This window comes from Triticum urartu, chromosome 1, assembly GCF_003073215.2.
Source record: "Triticum urartu cultivar G1812 chromosome 1, Tu2.1, whole genome shotgun sequence".
In the NCBI taxonomy this organism is placed as follows: domain Eukaryota; kingdom Viridiplantae; phylum Streptophyta; class Magnoliopsida; order Poales; family Poaceae; genus Triticum; species Triticum urartu.
The window spans coordinates 247969528-247989639 of NC_053022.1; positions in this window are offsets into that span (position 1 = coordinate 247969528).

Genomic DNA, 20112 nt, shown 5'->3' on the forward strand with positions numbered 1-20112 from the left:
AGAGGAGAATTGGTGATGCGGATTACATCCTGTGTCCATGTACTGATTGTGCCAATACAGAGTCACATGAAGTTGCAGATGTCCATATGCACTTAGTCTCTAGGGGATTCATGGATGGATATACACGTTGGACCAGACATGCTGAAGAGGAGGTCATGGATGAAGATACCAAGGGTAGCGAGATGTCAAACCCCGATCAGTGTCACATGGATGTTGAATCTAACATCGGGGCAGAGACGTCAAGCTACCAATGGAACACTGGAAAGCTGAAACGCCCACTGGAAAACCAAGACGTCGATGCAGATGACGACGATCTTGATATGCCAGATTTTGCTGCTATGATTGCAGATTTCGAGTGCCCAGATAAGCATATGATTGGGTATAAGGATCTGCCAACCATTGATGTGGACTCCAAGAAAGAATTGTATTCAGGTTGCAAAAAGAAATATTCCAGGTTGAGTGCCACCCTGGTGCTTCTCAGATTTAAAGTAGCAAACGGTCTATCAAACAAGGGCTTCACAAAGATGTTAGGTCTTTTCAAAGAAATTCTTCCGGAAGATAATGTGCTCCCCAGAAGCACGAATGAAGCGAAGAAAATTGTTTGCACATTGGAACTTGAAGTACAGAAGATACACGCTTGTGTGAATGACTGTATATTGTACCGTGGTGAGTACGAAGATTTTCGTGCATGTCCCACATGCAAGCATGCACGATACAAGCACATGAGAGCAAAGGACAAGTACAAATTGGACGACGAGATCAAGACAGGAGTCCGGTTCAAGGTTGTTTGGTAGTTGCCTTTAATTCCAAGGTTGAGGCGTTTGTTTGCAAACCCTAGAGAGGCAAAGAGGTTGTGGTGGCATCATGATGAGAGAATTGCGGTAAAATTTTCAAACTTTTTGTCGATTAATTCCCACTGAGCCCCATTTGATGGACAAAGATATACGGAACACACTCATTGACCTCTGTTATTTCTTCAACCAACTATGGGAGAAAGTTGTAGACCTGAAGAGTTGGATCCTATGCAAGATGATATTGCAAGAATATTGTCCAACCTAGAGATTTTTTCCCACTGTCATTCTTTGATATCATGGTCCATCTCACTGTGCACCTTGTCGACGAGATAAAGTATTGTGGTCCCGTGTTTCTTCGCATTATGTATCCCTTCAAACGGTTCATGGGAATCCTGAAGCGCTTTTGTCGGAACCGAAACCATCCAGAGGCAAGCATCCTACAAGGTTATACCACAGAGGAGGTGGTTGAGTTTTGCACCGAATACATGAAACAAAGACCTATAGGTTTGCCCCTCTCGTCATGAGGGAAGTCCGAAAGGTAAGCCAGTCCTTGCTGGCAAGCAAATGGCTGCACCCGGAGAATTGACAGAGAAAGCCCATTTGACGGTACTGCTTAACAGCCCAGTTCTCATCGCTTATGCCGAAAAACACTTGGCGGAGATACGCCAAAGATTCTTACCAATGGTGCCTTCATCAGAGGTGGAGATGAAGGAGCACACTAAGAACTACGCCGAATAGCTGAAGAATCGTTTGGCATAAGGATCCATCGATGACATTGCTACATGGTTGGCACAAAAGCCATCACCTACGATGTTGACGTACCAAGCATATGACATAAATGGATACACGTTCTACACTGAGGAACATGTTAAGAAGACCTCATATCAGAACAGCTCTGTTCGAATAGAATGCATGACTGTAAATGGAGCTGATAAAAGGGTATACTATGGATCCATCAAAGAGATTTGGGAGCTTGACTATGTGAAAGTTAAGGTGGCATTATTCAGGTGCGCATGGATCTCTCTTGGTCAGGTAAGGATTGATGAGTACAGGAAGACCTGTGTTAACAGGACAACGATGGCATATCACACGGACCCATTCATTCTTGCCAGCGATGCTACCCAGATTTTCTTTGTGGAAGACCCCTTGCATAAGAACGACCATTTAGCGATGCATGGGAAGAGAAGGGTACTGGGTGTCAACGATGTTGCCGATCAGGACGAGTACGATGAATTTGATGAGTTGCCAGCCAAGGGATCACGCACCAATGCAACAGAGAAGAAGTTTAAAATCATCAAAAAACCCAAGTTCATTCGGGGTCAACTTAACGATCCCAGTTCCCCCATGTACATGAGAATTAAGCTGTAAGACTAGTCTTTATGCCTACCCTGCAACTTAAATTGTTCAATTTAGAACTGTCGCGTGTACTAAATTTGTGAGTTATGCCTGGTTTTCTGTTGTTGTAAGAACCGTTAATATGTTGACCTTGATATGCTGTGAGCTTAGGCATTGAATATGAACTGTTTTTTGTTGTTATTATTATTATTATATCATAGAGGTGGCACACTCAATCGATCTCACTACAGTATGTGTGAACAAAAATATGCAATCTGGTTTGCGAATAGCACACGGTTTGTTGATGAAAGCCGTGTGTCGACCAAACCCCGCCACCACCCCACCCACGATCTAAGTCGTGCTTTCTGATTGGTCAGAACCCAAACCCCACGGATCGTACGTCTGCACCATTGGATGCTCCCAGATCGAACGGCGATCCTCATCCCTTTCGATAGCACATGCAGTTCCGGTTGTAATTTTATTTTTATGTACAAAATGCTCGTTAATATCAAAAAATGTCTTAAATATAGCTAACGATACCTGAAATGCGCCAGAAGATCAAACCCGTGGTATAATGGTGATTGCCTACAATGGAAATTTTTATGAGGCCAAATGATGAAGTCACCGGCCACAGGAGTTTGAATTGACACGTCTCCTTTTGGAAAACCATGATCCTTCATGTGAGATGCTCCGGTTTGGAAGGAGCGGTCATCAAAACTTGTGCCAAACTTTGCCAATTTTTTCCACGGGGTCGTGAGAGCACGCCACAGGCACACATCGATTTTGATGATGTCCGAACTCCATCTGAATTTTCTGTAATTAAAATACCAACTAGGCCTACGCCAGTGGCCGCACCTCGCGGCCGAAATGTTTGAAACTTCTTCCCGCTTCTCAAAGAAGCGGATGAAAACTCACAAAGTGACGCACAAATGATATGTACACCTTTGCTAGGCTGATAGTAAGGGGGTATCATAGCTAGTATCATGCATGCCAACTAGGCAATTTGATGAGTTGTCATAGAAGTAATTAAATGAAGAAAGAGAGGGTTAAGTATCATATCTTGAAACCGTATCATAATAAATGTTATGCTACTATGTGTCATGCATGACAATATAAGTAAAGTACTACATATGATACTAGCTACTCTATGATACTATGCATTATTAGAGAAAGTAAGTACATAATAGAGTGACATAAGACTAGCCACGATGGGTAGTAACATACACTACACCACGCACCCGAATTCCCTACCGGCGTGTGTTGGGAAAGGTCATTTATACTGACATGCAGTCGGTCGGGAAAACTTGCATCGGGCAGTTGGTCGGGAATTCATACTTCTGACGTCCAACGGTCAGTCGGGAATGCTTGTATATTTCCCGTCTGCTGATCGGTCGGGAGTAGGAGGACTTCCATCGAACTATCGGTCTGCAATTTTTCCCGACCAACTGTTGGTGGCTAATTGGGTCGATCAGTCGCTCACGCGGGATCGTAAAAATTGTTGGCGCCGAAATGAGCCCAGCCCACGAAAAAAAGCCACCTCCCCTTTTCCCCTTCTTCCCCCAAATCCCTCAGATCTGGAATCCAGTTTCTACATCCGATGTCGCCGCCCATGCTCGGGATCTCTCTCCGCCGCACGCACTGCTCCCCGCAGCCGGCCAGGTGCTCTCCAGTCGACGAGACCGCCGCAGTCTCTCTCCCCCCACCGGCCTGTCCACCGCGGGCCCAACTCCACACAGCTGCCGGTGGAACCCTACTCCATACTGTCGCCGCCTCCACTGGCAGGAGCTTTCTCCGCTGCCCCCTCCGTCTGCAGGTATTCTCCCCTCCTGTCTGTTCGCCCTTCCCTTCACCGCCGCTCACCGCACTGCCCTGCACGCACAGATGGTCTTGTCGTTGCCGTCCAAACCCTACCGGCGGTTGCCCTTTTTGTCCGTGCCCAAGCTTATCTATCTCCTGGAGGTGCCGTCGGCAAGAAGGTAATGCTCCAAGATGCCTCTTCCAAGATGCCGGTGGGTCTTTAGCACCTCTGGTGTTTTTTCTCTTCTCAAGAATTGTTTTTTCCTTTCACATGTGCATGCTTATGTTATTTGCGGATGTTCAAAGCTAATTTACACATACTATGTGCTTTGAGAAGAGAACTGCGTAATTGTTATGCATGAGCACACCTTCTGCATAGTGGTCAATTTGGTTGACCTTGATTGTCAAAAGAAATTTGCTTAGTGGATTGTCATAAGTAACTTGCGTAGTGCTGAAACTTGGAACATAGAACTTAGCTATAAATCTTAACTATGATGGTACTTTGGGGGAAATTGCACATTGTTACTGATTTTAGTGACTTATTTATTGCTCTGAACCTTGGTTTGTCACCATAGTTTAGACTCTTGAGTGTTGTTCTGGCTTTCAAAAGTGGGATCCTAGAGAGACTAGTCTGTGCAATATATGAAAATGCTAATGATGTCCTGTGAGAAGTTGAGATCATGTACAAGAACAATAATTATGTGTGTAGCAATGATACATTCTGAGGCAAAGCAAGACTTGAGATTCTGGTTCAGTTTCACCTCTTGCCTCTGCACATAAATTAAGATACAAATTGAGCACGGAACCTTTAGTTCCTAGTTGTCATCATAAAAGTACTGAACCTGACATCTACAGAAATATATTCCTTGCATAATCTCTTGCTTTTTCTTGATGAGCACTAACCAGGAATACCACTGATCAGCGGGATTCGAACGATGTGTGGATTTCCAAAAAGGTATTTTTCTTATAGTGATATATACCGTTTGATATTGATTTCATGAATTCCTGCTAACTTTGTTGTTTTCTATGAAGTTTAGTTCGTGCAACACCTATTTCGTTTCCTGTGATACACATGTGAGGCATAGAAAGGGTTTGATTTTGACTTTTGTTTCAGTTTCAGAGTCGTTTTGTTCAGATTTTGAATTTTCTAGTTTTTTTGTGGATAGTGTGTGAGGCATTTAAATTCACTATTAATTATGTGTGCAGCTAGAAGACAAAGGTTGGATGGATGCACCTAGGTACAACACTCTGTATTTTAAAATCTTAGATGTTAATACTTGCTGAAATCTTTCCTGACCGACCGTGCAAACTTTTATCTTCATTTTACTTGAATGGTTGTGCAGACTTTTATCTTCGTTTAAGAAAAGCTATAGTTAAGTAAAGCATTTGCTTTTATATAGTTTATGAGATGAAAGGGGAAGGGACTGTTAGTTAAGAACAATTGTATATTAAACGACAGTTAAACATTTGGATTTAAGCAATAGATCAACAGAGCATTTTTTCTGCAGTTTAATAACGCTATAAGATAAAGATTCTTCTAAATGGTTGAAATTAAATTTTACTTGAATGATGTGCTAAAATCAACCTCTATACACCCAGGCACCATTTTTCTACAGAATATATATGATGCTTGCTCTGTGAATGACTATCTTCTTGCACGCATGTCTCCGAATAAAATGCAATGGGTTAGAAACACATGCAGCACTTCGTAAATGGTTCCTTATTCCTGATCTTTTTATTGTGCACAGAGATTACAAATTTTTGGTGCACCACTATTAGAGGTCTGACCTACAGAAGTCTCCACGGTAAATAAAGTGTGCCGCCTACCTCGCAGCCTGCTCCTTTCATAGGAATCATTGTGTTGTCTTCATACTTCACAGGGTTTGTGCTAGCCGTGAAATGTTTTTGGCCACATAACTTATTCAACTAGGTACCTCCGCTGCTTTGCGACAACGAGAAGCTCCGCATTCAATGATTACTTCCTCTCATGCCAATGCGGCAATATCTCTCATCTGAATTCTCATTTGTCTTTGCCAGTTATATAGTGCCTTACGTACTACCTAGATATTGGAGTAGCATATTATCTACGAAAATGCTTTTCTTTTTTACAGTCATTTCTATGCCACATCTGGTAGCGTTGGTCCTTTCTAAAGGCCAATATGAAAGGGCAACTTATATATGTCAAATCGCATGGGTACTTTACTTGGTACTTTCAGGTTTTGATATTACTCTATCACTAGAATTTCCTTTCGAACATTGCAATTAGCTTTTATCATAGCATTGTAAGTATTGAGAAATTTGTTCATCATACCTACCAGGTAAACTAGAAGTATTGTACTAGTCAGCAGGAACCATGTTCCAATTGCATCCTGGGGATTTTCATCCTTGTTCTAGCTTCAGTTAATAATGTTTGATGTTGCAGATATAGAATAATGTTTACACTTACCTCACCATATACCAATTTGATTGTTTACTAACGTTGCATCTGTAACATGTCATATTTTTCCATAGTTTGTTTGTTATGGGAAATTGGTGATGATCTGGTAAGGAAAGAAATCTTCAATTCTCAGTTTTTTCTATAACCATTCCCCCATGGTGGTAAGCTCTCCTAGCGAATCATAATGTAAACTGACTTGGATCAGGTGTAAATTTATTCTTTTTTCTGCTGTAAAAAAAACTTTCCACTGAGTACAGTAAAGTGCAGCATCCAATAAACAGACTTAATGATATTCTATTTGAATAACTAATATATCATGTTCTTGGACTTCTGTCATGAGTGCCTTATAGATGTGCACCATGGCATAAGTACAAGCAGCATGCGTACGTGCATGGAGTCATTTAACGCGATGAATAGGAGAGAAAAAAGCGGGTCCACAATGAAAAGCGGCATGGCAAGGCACGCGTGTACTTCTAGTGGTTACCTATACTTGAATGGAGTGCCTTCTTGTGTAGGTGTTTCGGTACTAGCTTGCCTTGTGAAGTAATAGTTTTCATCAATGCTATGCTTTATACAAGTTTTATGCTGCCATTGTATTATTTTGCAGGAAAGACATGCAAGAGGGCAAGGAACCATGAAGCTGGTGGTCCGGGATCCTTTGTTTAATGGTGACTGAATCGTTGGAGATGCATTTTACCATCATTTTGTAAACCCGCATTGTGTTTGAGACAATGAACCATATGTTTCCTCTTTAATTAGTTACATTAGTTTATGGGAAAATTTGGATGGTCGTTATGTTAATAATGAATAAACTATTTATATGTGAAATTAATTAATATTTGTTTTTATTGTCTGCTTATGGTTCATTATTGTTGGAGGAGTTGCATGTTATTGTTATGAAATAACTTGATTGATATTCTGTTGGTAATGCAAATGTATGCTATGGGAGGGCTATTGGATGTTGGTCGGCAAAACAAACACTGTCTGACAATCAGTTGTCGAAGTTAATGCTAGGGCCAACGAAAAGTTGGACGGGAAAACAAACCCCGTTGGATAGTCGGACGGGAAAACAAACATCGTCGGACAATCGGTTGGGAAAGCCACATGGTATACCCCATCGGATAGTCAGTCGGGAATACAAACCCCACCAGACAGTCGGTCGGGAAAGGCTTCTTGAATGCCCAACAGACTGTCGGTCGGGAAAGGCCCATTGCAGGCCCAGCAGAATGTTGGTCGGGAAAGTTACCCTATTGCCGACAAGTAGTCGGCCGGGAAAGAAATGTCTGTCGGGAAAGGCTTTTCCCATCTGGACTTTCCCCAACAAACACTTTCAGTCGGCAATAGTCTTTCCCAACCGACAATCTATCGGTGGAAGCCGTTTTCCCGACCAACCTAGCTGTCAAGGATGTAGTGTTGTGGTGTAGTGTATAGAATGTTACTAGTTTATGTTACTACATCTATAGTGGGGAGTAACATATGTGTAGTAACATGCAACACTTCATTTATTAGGCTATAGACTCATCCTACCTTGAGATGTGTGATGTTGCTCAGACTAGCCACAATGGGTAGTAACATAGACTAGTAACATGCCCATGTGTTACACCAGTCTATGTTACTACCTCTATAGTGGGGAGTAACATATATGTGTGGTAACATGCAACACTTCATTTATTAGGCTATAGACAGATCTTGCCTTGATATGTACATGTGATGTTACTCATACTACTAGTAACTAGCTATGTTACTACTTTCCTCTCTTTCTTCATTTATTACTTGCCACATCATCTACTTCATCTAGATATGTGTGATGTTACTAGCTATGTTACTCCCATTGTGGGTAGTCTCATACTATAGTAAGACTATACCCACAGTGGGAGTAACATTGGTAGTAACATCACACATATCCACTTTCCTCCATTTCTTCATTTATTGCTTGCCACATCATCTATTTTATCTAGATATGTGTGATGTTACTACCTATGTTACTCCCATTGTGGGTAGTCTGGCTATAAGGAATAGAATAATATATATGTGCTTATTAGTTCGAGGAAAGAGAAGAGAAGCGGGCTCTTGGTTAGTAGAGCCAGCTACAATAGGAGACCCGCCAAGACACTTTGTGAGTATGTAAGGTGGGCCAACTATTCATAAACTATTATGTATATAAAACTTATTATTGTACATACCCGCTAAGCGGTTGGCTGTATATGACATGTCAACTTCTTATAGCCGCCCCTTGGTTGTATTATTAACCATGCTCTTAGTGAGGTAGGTAGTATATCATAGACGACTAGCTAGTATCAGACTAGCCACAGTGGGAGTAACTTCAGCAGTAACACCAACTCTAACTCAGCAAACTTGCTTATGTGGCAATACGTTAATGAGGAGAGAAATAGTTTCAGTAACTTGGATAGTTATTGTAGCATCACATGTCCCAATGCAATATGAGTCTGTAACCTAAGAAATGAAGCCTTGCATCACACTACACTTCTGTTACTACCCACTATGAAGGTAGTAACATATATAGTCTAGAGATATGTGTATGTTACCAGTGTACTACTCTCCATTGTGGCTAACTAGTCTCATACTCCCTCCTTTCCGGTTTAGCTAGGCCGGTTGTAATGATATTTTAATAAGCGGTATGATGCATGCCAACTAGACTTCCTGGATGATGTGGCACACATGAGAGGATGTGGTAACATATCATGATACCGTGTGATATTAAATTTTTTACTACTACTTTGTGTGATTAGTAAGGCAACCTAAGATGTTAACTTATGACACTATGCACTACGGAAGTAGCTAGTATCCTAGCTACACTATCATATATATGCATGATACTACTAGTATATATATGTATATATATATGATACTCTCCCCATTACAACCAGCCTTATATGGCTCAATTCAAAAATCTCACCAACCAAGGTAGATGGTGAGTGGTGGAATACCTTTGTAGTTTGCAAGAACACCCAATTAATGCTTTTGTTTTCCTCAAAAAATTATATTTTCCAATGTATTAATTGCAATACATGCATGCATATATAAAGTACATGCATTGTTTAACTTTCTCTTAATACTTGCATGCAATGATTTAATGCACCTTGAAATCTGGACATGTGATGGGGAATAACCAAATTGAGCCTTATAAAATGGACAAACTAAAATTTGGAGATAAGCCTATAAACCAGAAAGGAGGGAGTATATATGCATGATACTAGTATATTATCGGCAATACCTTCGTAATGTGCGCATGCATAGTATCATGAGTGAGTATCTTAGGTTCATTATTGATTACCATGAATGACACAAAGTAGTAGAACATTTAATATGATACGGTATCATGATATGACACCACACATCCTCTCTTTCATCATTTAACTGTGTGCTACATCATTCAAAAAATCTAGTTGGCATGCATCATACCGCTTGATACTCCCATATTACGACCAGCCTTATTAGGGTGGCCATAGTGGGGGTATCATAGTCGTATCATGCACCCGGGAATAGAAAATATGATGATATGGCAAAGAAGCAGTAACATAGGTAGATACCGTAGCACACACACACATATAATGCTATACTACTTTATGTCATGCATGGCCGTAAATATGGTCATCTATGATATATACTCCCTCTGTAAACTAATATAAGAGCGTTTTGGTCACTATTTAGTAATCTAAACGCACTTATATTAGTTTACAGAGGGAGCTAGTACTACTCTATGATACTATATATGCACTATGAAGGTACGTACGAGTATCATATATATATATGGTTGCGCTATTCGTCACCCTGGTTAAGGAATAGTTATTCTTCACCCCCCTCTATTTTACCATCAATGCACCGTAATTTTACGTTCCGTAAGTTTTGTCTTATTTCCGAGGCAAAAAGAGACCGTAAGAAAATATATAATCGCCGTAAAAAATATTTTATATTATATAAAATTACAAACATAAAAACATAGTCTAAAATACACATAAACTGCAAATTTTCTTGTCTTATGACCTATATTTTTATTTTCTTATATCAAATTTTACGTAGTGAATCAATAGGAATGTAACTATTTGAATTTGAAATATAATTTAATTATGAAATGATTGTAAGATTACCTCGGATGAAGAATAACTTGTTCTGCATCCTGGATGATGAATAGTAATACTATATATATATAGGACAACACTATTCTAATGCCAGAATTAGAATAACTATTTGGATCACGATCACCATAGGAGGCGCAGAGGTTCTCCTGAACTCCCGAACCCGTGAAGAAAAAAAAAGGAAAATCCACCTAGTCCCGCACCTCCTCTGCCCCCCGATTCCTCCCGAGCCGCCACCGGTCGCAAATCCTATCGCCGTGCCGCGCCGCTCCCTCCCCGGGACCCGGCCGCCACGCCCACTGCCCCAGGATCCAGCTATCGCGCCGCCACTGTCCCCGTGTCTGGCCGCCGTGCTACCCCCGTCCCCGGATCCGGCGCCCCGCCTCCACCATGCCAAAACCGCCGCCGGCCGACCGTGCTCCAGCTCGACGGTGCGGTCTCTCCACCCATACCCACCACCACCTTCTACCGACCTGCATCTCCATCTCCACCGCCCTTGGTGTCGCCGTCCTCTCCTAGCGCATCTCCGGCGCGGTACTGCTGCGCCGGCGACGGCCCACCCAGGCCACCGCTCCACTGGCGACGCCCACCCAGCCCAGCACTCCACCGGCGACGCCCATCCCGTCCCAGCTCTCCACCGACGGCGCCCCCTATCCAGGCCGTTTAGCAGCGGCCAGGCCGTTCAATGACGCGAACAAGGGCCGTTCAGTGGATCGGGGTCATCCCGTCGATCCCCTCTTCGGCGCGCGCTGCTCGGCCTCCCACCATGGGATCCACCGCTCGTTGCCTGCTGTCACAGTCGGGGCCGGCAAGACCCACCCGCCCACCTGTTGTCCCCGCCTGTGGCCGCTTCTGAAGTCCAGCTCGACCAGCCTCTTTAGTTCAATGTGTGGGTCGCTATCCCTCGATCCTGCCAAGCTACACGAACACTTTAGTTCCTGCTCCTGTCAGACTTGGTGTGCTCTGTGCCACAAACAAGGAGGCATGGAGCTCCGACTAGGTATGCGAGGCGAGCTGCTGCTGCACTTGGTCTGCTCGACGGCTGCTGCACTTGGTTTGCTCGACGGCTTTTGTTCTGGCTGTACTTGGACGGCCGTAGGTCGTGCTCCTGGTCGTCTGTGTGTGCCCTTGTTTCTGCCCTTGTCCATGTGCGCCGTCGCCCACCTTGTTTCTGCCCTTGGGCACTCCTCGGCAACGAAGACGGGAGAACGCCTTGCAGCCCCGTCGAGTATTGTTTAATATGCAGTTCAAAATTGCTGTACATAGATGGAGAACACCTTGCAGTCCTGCCGAGTAGTCTCTACAGTCCGCCTCCTGTGCTGTCCAAACGTACGTCATTGCCCCAACACACCGACTGTCTCCTAGAGTCTGGCGCTGATGTGTTCTCTCTGCTGCATATATTTGTGCTCACTCTGAGAGAGCGAAAATTAAGAGGGCTTCACTGTAGAATTAACAAAAAACTATTGCTGCTCTTTTGTGTCTACCGTGATAGAGTACTTCGTTCATTTGTTTTTCACGTAGCGTTACATTCTAGTGATGATGTTGGCTATGGCAACAACAGCAATTTCCACTTGCCCCTGTTTTTAATTTCTGCATTTCTTCTACTACGAACAGAGGAGAAGAACGGTCAGCAGGATTTTCTTTGAACTCCCATGTTCTCCTCTATGGCGAGACCGTGCGCCGCTCTTCCTCGACGTCAGCGGACACACCACCCAAGCACCACTTCTCGACCCTAGAAAATGCAGACTTTGTGTTTTCGATATTTTATGAATTTTCTTTCCGAGTAGTATGTTTGTGTTTACAAGAAACAGAAACATGTGCGCATATCCACTTTAGAAAATTGTTTTGGAGTCACGCATTTCAAAAAACACTCCTCTGGAAGTTCATGGATTATTGTTGTCAAAAAGTTCGTATATTTGGTTTTGGGTCATCTCATCGAGGAAGAAGGGTCAGGGTATGTTATAAGAACTTAAAAGCAACAATGACATTTTTAGAGCTTTCTTTCAATGGTTGGACGTAATGTACAGGAAGTTCGAATTGTCATGCCCATGAAGTTTGTAGGGACAAAAAAGGTTTAGAAAAATAACATACTTGTGGGATTTGCCAAAAAAACTAGGGAGTTTTAGAGGTCGAACCATTCATAGATTTGAAGTTGAAATCTTGGGGAGTAGAAAATGAAGTAAAAAAAGAGTTCAAAAAACTTGTGTGTCATGTGGTTTAAAATTGCCGTGGGGCACAAAAAAATAGAAAATTGAAAAAAACAAACTCGTTTGGATATCACTCGGAACCCGTGTAAAGAAATATGAATATCATTGAACAATATGTTGTGTTTCATCTAATAAAACATAGAAGTTCAATTAAAAAACTAGAAGTCCAATCTTTAACAAAAATATTGAAAGCCAGTTTACAAAGTTAATTTTCTAGTAAAAAGACGAGCTCACATATAATAAATTTATCATAATTGAAAAAACACTAAAAACATTGATTTTAAAAAACTAAATAAATAATAGAGCGGTTCGTCATTTATTACAAAACTCAAATTTCTGAAGTTACTAATGAGTTAACCAATAAGTTCAAATTAAAATAACAGAGTAGTTCAATATTTATATACCAAGAAGAAAACAAGCGTCACCTACAAAAAATGTTAACTCCGGAAGTTCGCATTTGATAAATTGAAGAGTTTTAATAGAATGTTATCGGTGTACAAAACCTATTCCCATGAATTTTCCCATTATTCAAAATGGATAACAAAAAATTTCTAATTAAAATAATAGAGCCTTTAGACATTTGTAGCAAAATGACATATTCTTTTTAAATAACCCCAAGAAGGTCAAATTGAAATAACATGAAACTCCAGAAAATAGTTTATAAAAGCTTGTTTATAAAATATGGAATTGCCCATTTCTAAAAAAAAGTAGTAGTTCGAATGTAAATGATGGAAAGGTTCGATGTTTATTACAAGATTAGGATTTTCCCCGTGATAAAAGAATACACCAAGAAGTTCAAATTAAAAAAATAGAGAAGTACAAAAATAACACATCAGCACAAAAAGTAACACAACACTTTGAAACGGATATTTCACAGTTTCTAAATCAAAAAGCAGGACGTTCAATTTTAAAAATGGAGCAGTTCAAAATTCATATAAAATTGATTTTCACTGTTTCTAGATATAAATAATTAAAATTCGAATTTAAATAAACAGAAGGTTCAATATTTATTACAAAATAAGGATTTTTCCGTTACTAAAAAAATAAACCAAGAAGTCCATATTATAAAAATAGAGCAATTCGATATTTATAATAAACTTAGAATTTTCTAATTGCCAAAAAAATAAAATGAAGAAGTTCAAATTGAAATAACGAAAGTAGTTCATTGTATAAAGAAAACCCAAAATTCTTTCTATTTCTTCGAATATAAAAGTATGAAGTTCAATTTTAAAGAAAGTATAATTTTCCCCGTTACTAAAGAGCAAACCAAGAAGTTGAAAAATAAGAAAAAGGAGCAGTTCAAAATGTTTAAAAAAAAATGGTCTTTCTACATTTTACTAAAAAATGGAGAAGTTCAAATTTAAATAGCATAGAAGTTCAAACTGTTTATTCCAAGAACCAAGAAGGTTAAATTAAAAAAGCGAAACTCGAAATTCAAATTCATAACAGGCAGAAGTTCACGTACTACATGGTGTGTGTTTCGTATGAGAAAATAGTTATAAAAAGGCGAAGTCTAAAAATTTTGTGGCTAGAAGTTCAAGTGCCTAGCCCGAAAAGTTTAAAAAGTGCTCTTGTTCAGCAAGTTTACAAGTGTACATAGTATTCTTATTCCAAAAAAATGGTTAACACAAATTGGTGTATGTGGTTTGAAACAAAAGTTTAACCGCATTAGAAAAAAATTGTTTCTTTTCAACAGGTTTTAAAAAGGTATATCATTCATGCAACTCCGACGAACATGTGAGAAATTATGAGCAAAAGTACGTGATAGAAGTTCAAAATGAAAAAAGGGAAGTTCAACTACTACACGGAATGCTTTTCAGATGCGAATAAAACAAATAAAATAGTAAAAGCCTAAAAGGTTTGTTGCAAGAAGTTCACGTGATCCTCCTGGTGCAGTTCGAGATCTCTACTGCGAGACGTCTGACCTTCAATTACATGTTAAAAACAAGCAAAACCGATGTTGTTTTGCCATTTTTCATACTGCTCTCAAAAGGCAACGAATTTCTAACGATTGTGTAGATGAAAAAGTTTCTCCTATTCATAAGCTTTCCAACGGTATATTATATGCTACATTCTAATAAATGGTTTAAAAGTATTATGTATACCGTTAAAAACACATTTTTACGCATTTAAAAAATATTTTGAACCGTCGCAAGTTTGAAAAAATGATCAACATGAAAAAGTTGTGTTTTTTCAACAGCTTTCCATTGGTATACCATTTGCTCAATTCTGGTAAGTGGTTGGCGAGTTACGGTCAAAAAACAACACGTCAAAAAATAGAGTGAAGTTCAAATAGACATGCCCGAGAAGTTCAACTACTTCACGCAGTGCATTTCCATTCGCAATGAACGCAGAAATCATGATCTTTTCATTTTCTAATTTACTTCAAAACGGCAGGAATATCATTTTTGTAAGTTCAAGCCCTCGGTTGGAGAAAGTTAAAAAAATATTATGGGAGAGGTTTGTATAGAAAGAATATCATTTGTGCATGATGAAATTACAAACGAAAATATGTCACTGAAGTTCAACGTGAAAACAGCAAGAAGTTCACCAACTACAATAAATGAATTTCAGATGAGAAACTTTTAAAATCGCCGCGAGTACGAAAAAACGATCAACATGGGAAAGTTGTGTGTTTACAACAACTTTCCACCGGTATATCATTTGCTCAATTCCGGTGAGTGTTCCGGTGAGTGGGTGGAGAGCTACGAGCAAAAAAAAATCACGTGAAAAACAGAGTGAAGTTCACCTACACGCGCCGAGAAGTTCAGGTTCTTCACGCGGTGCATTTTCGAAGAATCTATTTTACGATAATGGCAGAATGAATGATCTCTCCGTTTTCGAAATTACATGAAAATGGCTAGGAATCAGAGAAAACCATCAACACGAAAAAGTTTTGCATTTTCCTTAGCTTTTCAGCGGTATATTATTTGCCGCATTCCGATAAAGTTTTTAGAAATTACGAGGAAAATATGTTTTTAGCCATTTTCAAAATTGACTTAAAATCGTAAGAAATCGGGAGAAACAATATATACAAAAAAGTTTCGCATTTGTTCAATCTTTCCAACGCCATATCATTTGCTGTATTCGGATGTAAGGTTAAAAAATTAGCTCAAAAATACGAACTCGGTGAAACTTGTATCATTTTCTAAATTACTTTTAAAACGTTCAAAATTAGAAAAAGCTTTTAACATGAAAAAGTAGCGCATTTTCATAATGCCATATTATTTGCCTCCATTGGATTAGCCGTTTAGAAATGACATCAAAAATACAAACTCGGGTGTTTCGTTTGCGAAATTCTACGATTTTCCAAATTACTCTTTATCCATAGGGAATTAGAGAAAACTTTCAACATGTGGAAGGAGAGGTTTTGCAGCAGCCTTCCAACACCATATTATTTGCCTCATTCCGATAAACGGTTTAAAAATGAGATCGAAAATACAATTCAAGTTTTTTGTATGAGGAAAAAACGGTTTTCAAAACTGCTCTTAAACCACTTACATTTTGCCAAAAATTTAACTTGGGTCATGATATTGGTGTCCATAGCTTTCCAATGGTATATCGCAAGACCCGTTTGGACACCTTTTAGCTGAAGTTCAACCTAGTACTCGGGGAAGGTCAGGCGCGTTTGTAAGTGCATCTAGTGCCACCCCTAGTTGGTTTGGAGTATTGACGACAAACCTAGTTGAGGGACTAATGTGTTTGTGAGAATTGCAGGATAACACAGGTAGAAGTCCCTCATTGATTCGGTTTTCCTACCAGAGATGGCCCCTAAAAATGTATGAAGACATTGAAGTCAAAGGTGGTATGTGAAGATATTCACATTGAAGACTATGACAAGAGAAGACATCGCATGAATACTATGGAGCTCGAAGACTTAGATCTTTCGTAGTTCTTTTTCTTCTTTGTTGAGTCATAGGAACCACCGTACTGTTAAGTGGGGTCCAAGAGAACCAGTCAGAATGACTGAAGTGATGCTTAACCAAAATCCTATGTCTTCGAGTGAAGACTATGAGAGCGAATCTTGTCCAGAGTTGGACAAGTCAGCTTTGCTTGTAGCCCAAGTAAAGTTGCCATGTGTGTTTAAAATTTGACCGTTGGAACACGTGTCAGTTCCTTAGTGACCCAGGGTCATTTCGAACAAATCAGGTCGGGTTGCCTAGTGGCTATAAATAGCCCACCCCCTACAACCATAAACGGTTGGCTGCTCAGAGTTAAAGTACGGCTGTTGTCGTTTGAGAGCAACCCACCTCGAAGCCTTTGAGAGAGAATTCCTTGCGAGGATAAAGTCCTAACCACCCAGAGCCAAAGACTGTTAGGCATCACTTAAGTCTTCTTGTCTGTGTGATCTGAAGACTTATTACACTTCAGGACTGTGAATCCTCCAGCCGGTTAGGCGTCGCGTTCTGAGCAGCCAAGAGCCATTGTGGATTGCCGGTGAACGAAGTCTGTGAAGGTTTGGGAGTCTACCTTGAAGACTTACCAGAGTGATTGGGCGAGGTCTGCGTGACCTTAGCTCAAGGGGAATACGGTGAGGACTAAGGGTTCTGAGCTGTGTGTTCAGGACTGGGTGTCCGGGACTGTGTGTCCTCAGGTTTAAATACCTAGCCGCCCTAACCAGACGTACAGTTGTCACAGCAACTGGAACTGGTCCAACAAATCATTGTCTTCAACGAGTCACTGGTTTCATCCTTCCCTTCCCTTTACTTACTGTTGGTCCTTGTGAAGTCATTGCGTGATTGCATTATCTTTTGTCTTCACTGAGTGACTGCTTGTTCTGATTGGCTTCACGATATCTTCCTACCTGATCCCTACTGCCTAGCTGCTATTAGTCATCGTGCTTTCACTTTGTTGATTACCTGACTAAGGTTTTCCTAGTGTAGTCTACCTTCCACCGCGTGGTAATAGGTTTACTTCTATCGTTTGTCTTCAAAACTTCCCTGTTTAGAAGACTTTCATAAAAATCGCTTATTCACCCCCCCTCTAGTCAATCACTAGCACTTTCAATTGGTATCAGAGCAAGGTACTCCCTTGTTCTGTGTGATTCGGTTTAACCACCTGGAGTTTTAGCTATGTCGACTGCAGGGATAATTAAAGTCTCCGCTGCGTGCCCCATCTTCGATGGAACTGAATATCCCTATTGGAAGAATAAGATGCGCATGCGTCTTGAAGCCATTGATGTCGACCTATGGTATGTCGTCAAGAACGGCGTTCCCAAGGCTGGAGAAGGTGTCACTGCTGCTAATGTCAAGAAGTTCGTTCAACTGGACTCTACTGCCAAGAATATCATTTGTGGTCATCTGACCAAAGGACAGTATGGCCGTGTGAGTGCGTTGGAGACTTCCAAGCTAGTCTGGGACTGGCTCTCCAAGGTCAACGAAGGTGTATCCACCCAGAGAGATCAGAGAATCAGTGTCCTTCGCAACCTCTTCAACCGCTTCTAGAGAAATGACAATGAGAATGTCCAGCTCATGTTTGATCGACTCACTGACATCACAAATGAGCTTCAAGCCCTCGGCGCCACTGAGATCACCAAGCATGAAGTCGTCAAGACACTCCTGAGATCACTTGACAGTTCGTTTGACACCCTAGCCTTGATGATTCAAGAACGCCCTGATTTCAAGACACTCGATCCGTCTGACATACTTGAGAGGCTCAACACACACGAGTTTCATCTTTCTGAGAAAAGAGACATCTACGGTCCTAGCTATGGGCAAACTCGTGCCTTGAAGGCAAAAGCTGTCTCCTCATCCGAAGAAGAATCTGACAGCAGTTCTGATGATCCTGAAGACATTGGAAAGGAGCTTGCTATGCTTGTGAAGAAGTTCCAAAAATTCACCAAGAAGAAAGGGTTCAGAAAGTCTTCACGATCAAGCTCAAGGAATGATGAAGCTTCTGCTCATGACTACAAGAAGAGAACATGTCACAAGTGCAAGAAGCCTGGCCACTACATCTCTGAGTGTCCATAGTGGGACAATGAGAACAACAACAATAAGAAGAAGAGCAAGGAGTATGACTCTGACGACAAGAAGAAGAAGAAATACTCAAAGTCTTCTTCCAAGTCTTCCTCAAAGTCTTCATCACACAAGAAGAGCTCATCTGGCAAGGCACGTGCGTTTGTTGGCAAGGAAATGGATTCTGAGGAGGAGTCTGCTTCTGAGGAGGCGGAGGTGGAGTCTGAGGAGGAGTCCGATTCTGGCGTTGCGAGTCTGGCTACAACATACGTTGCCAAGTCCATCTTCAACACTGAAGACAATGACTTCATCACTGACACCGATGCAAATGACAAGGACTACTCCGCTCCTTCCTACTGCTTCATGGCACGTGGTGCCAAGGTAAACACACGCACTACTCACTATCAAACATCCAGTGACGATGAATCTGATTGTGATTCCAAACCTAGCTACAAAACACTTGCTAAAATGGCAACTGAACAACAGAAAGCTATGGAACACATTCAAAAACTGTTAGACAGAAGCGATGATCTGTTAGACGCTGAAATGACTCGATCTCAGTCCTTAATTGAAGACATAAAAAATCTTCACGTTAAGTATGAGGAACTTGAAAGTCGTCATGAAACGCTCTCAACAACTCATGAAAGGCTGTCCTACGATTATCTTCAAAGGAAGTAGGACCTTGAGAAATTGAGAGCGGCTCATGAAGATCTTCAAAAGGAAAACGAGTCACTTCGCGCCAAACAGATCAATTCAGCTCAGGAAGGATTTGAACCACCATGTCTTAAATGCATTGAGCGTGATAACGCTACTTCTGTTGCTGAATGTTCTACTGCTGCTACTGTTGCAATATCTTCACCTGTTGATGTGGTAACTAACCCCTCTGCTGAGGATACCACTGCCATTGCTGATGAGAATGCTAGGTTGAAGACACTGCTTGAAACAGGGATGTACAATAGTCTCAAAGGGCATCAGACACTATGTGATGTCCTCAAAAGGCAGATCCTGAACCAAAACCCTAGGAAAGAGGGTGTTGGGTTCGAAAGGAAAATGAATGCCGATGGCTCTTACTGGAAACCTGAGCAGTACCCCAAAACCACATGGGTTGCTGCAAAGGAACCTTCAGTGGATGCATCCACCCTATCTGGCTTCACTTGTGCTAATCCCATTGTTATTGATGAATCCTTCAATGCAAACTATAAACTGTTTAAGAATCAGAATGGTGAAGTGTTTGCCAGGTATATTGGTACTAACTGTAGGAATGGACCGCCTATGAAGAAGATCTGGGTGCCAAAAAGGTGTTTGGAGAATCTTCCTGTGAATGTCATCATGACACCACAGGTGAAGAAGACAAACCCCAGACCACAGGCTTCATATGGTCCAAAGGCTTCATACAGACAGAGGACTCACCGGAGTCGCACTAACGCAAATGTTTTGCAGGGAAGCCATACTCAGGCCTATGAATATGAGCGCGGTTCATCAAACCGCCAT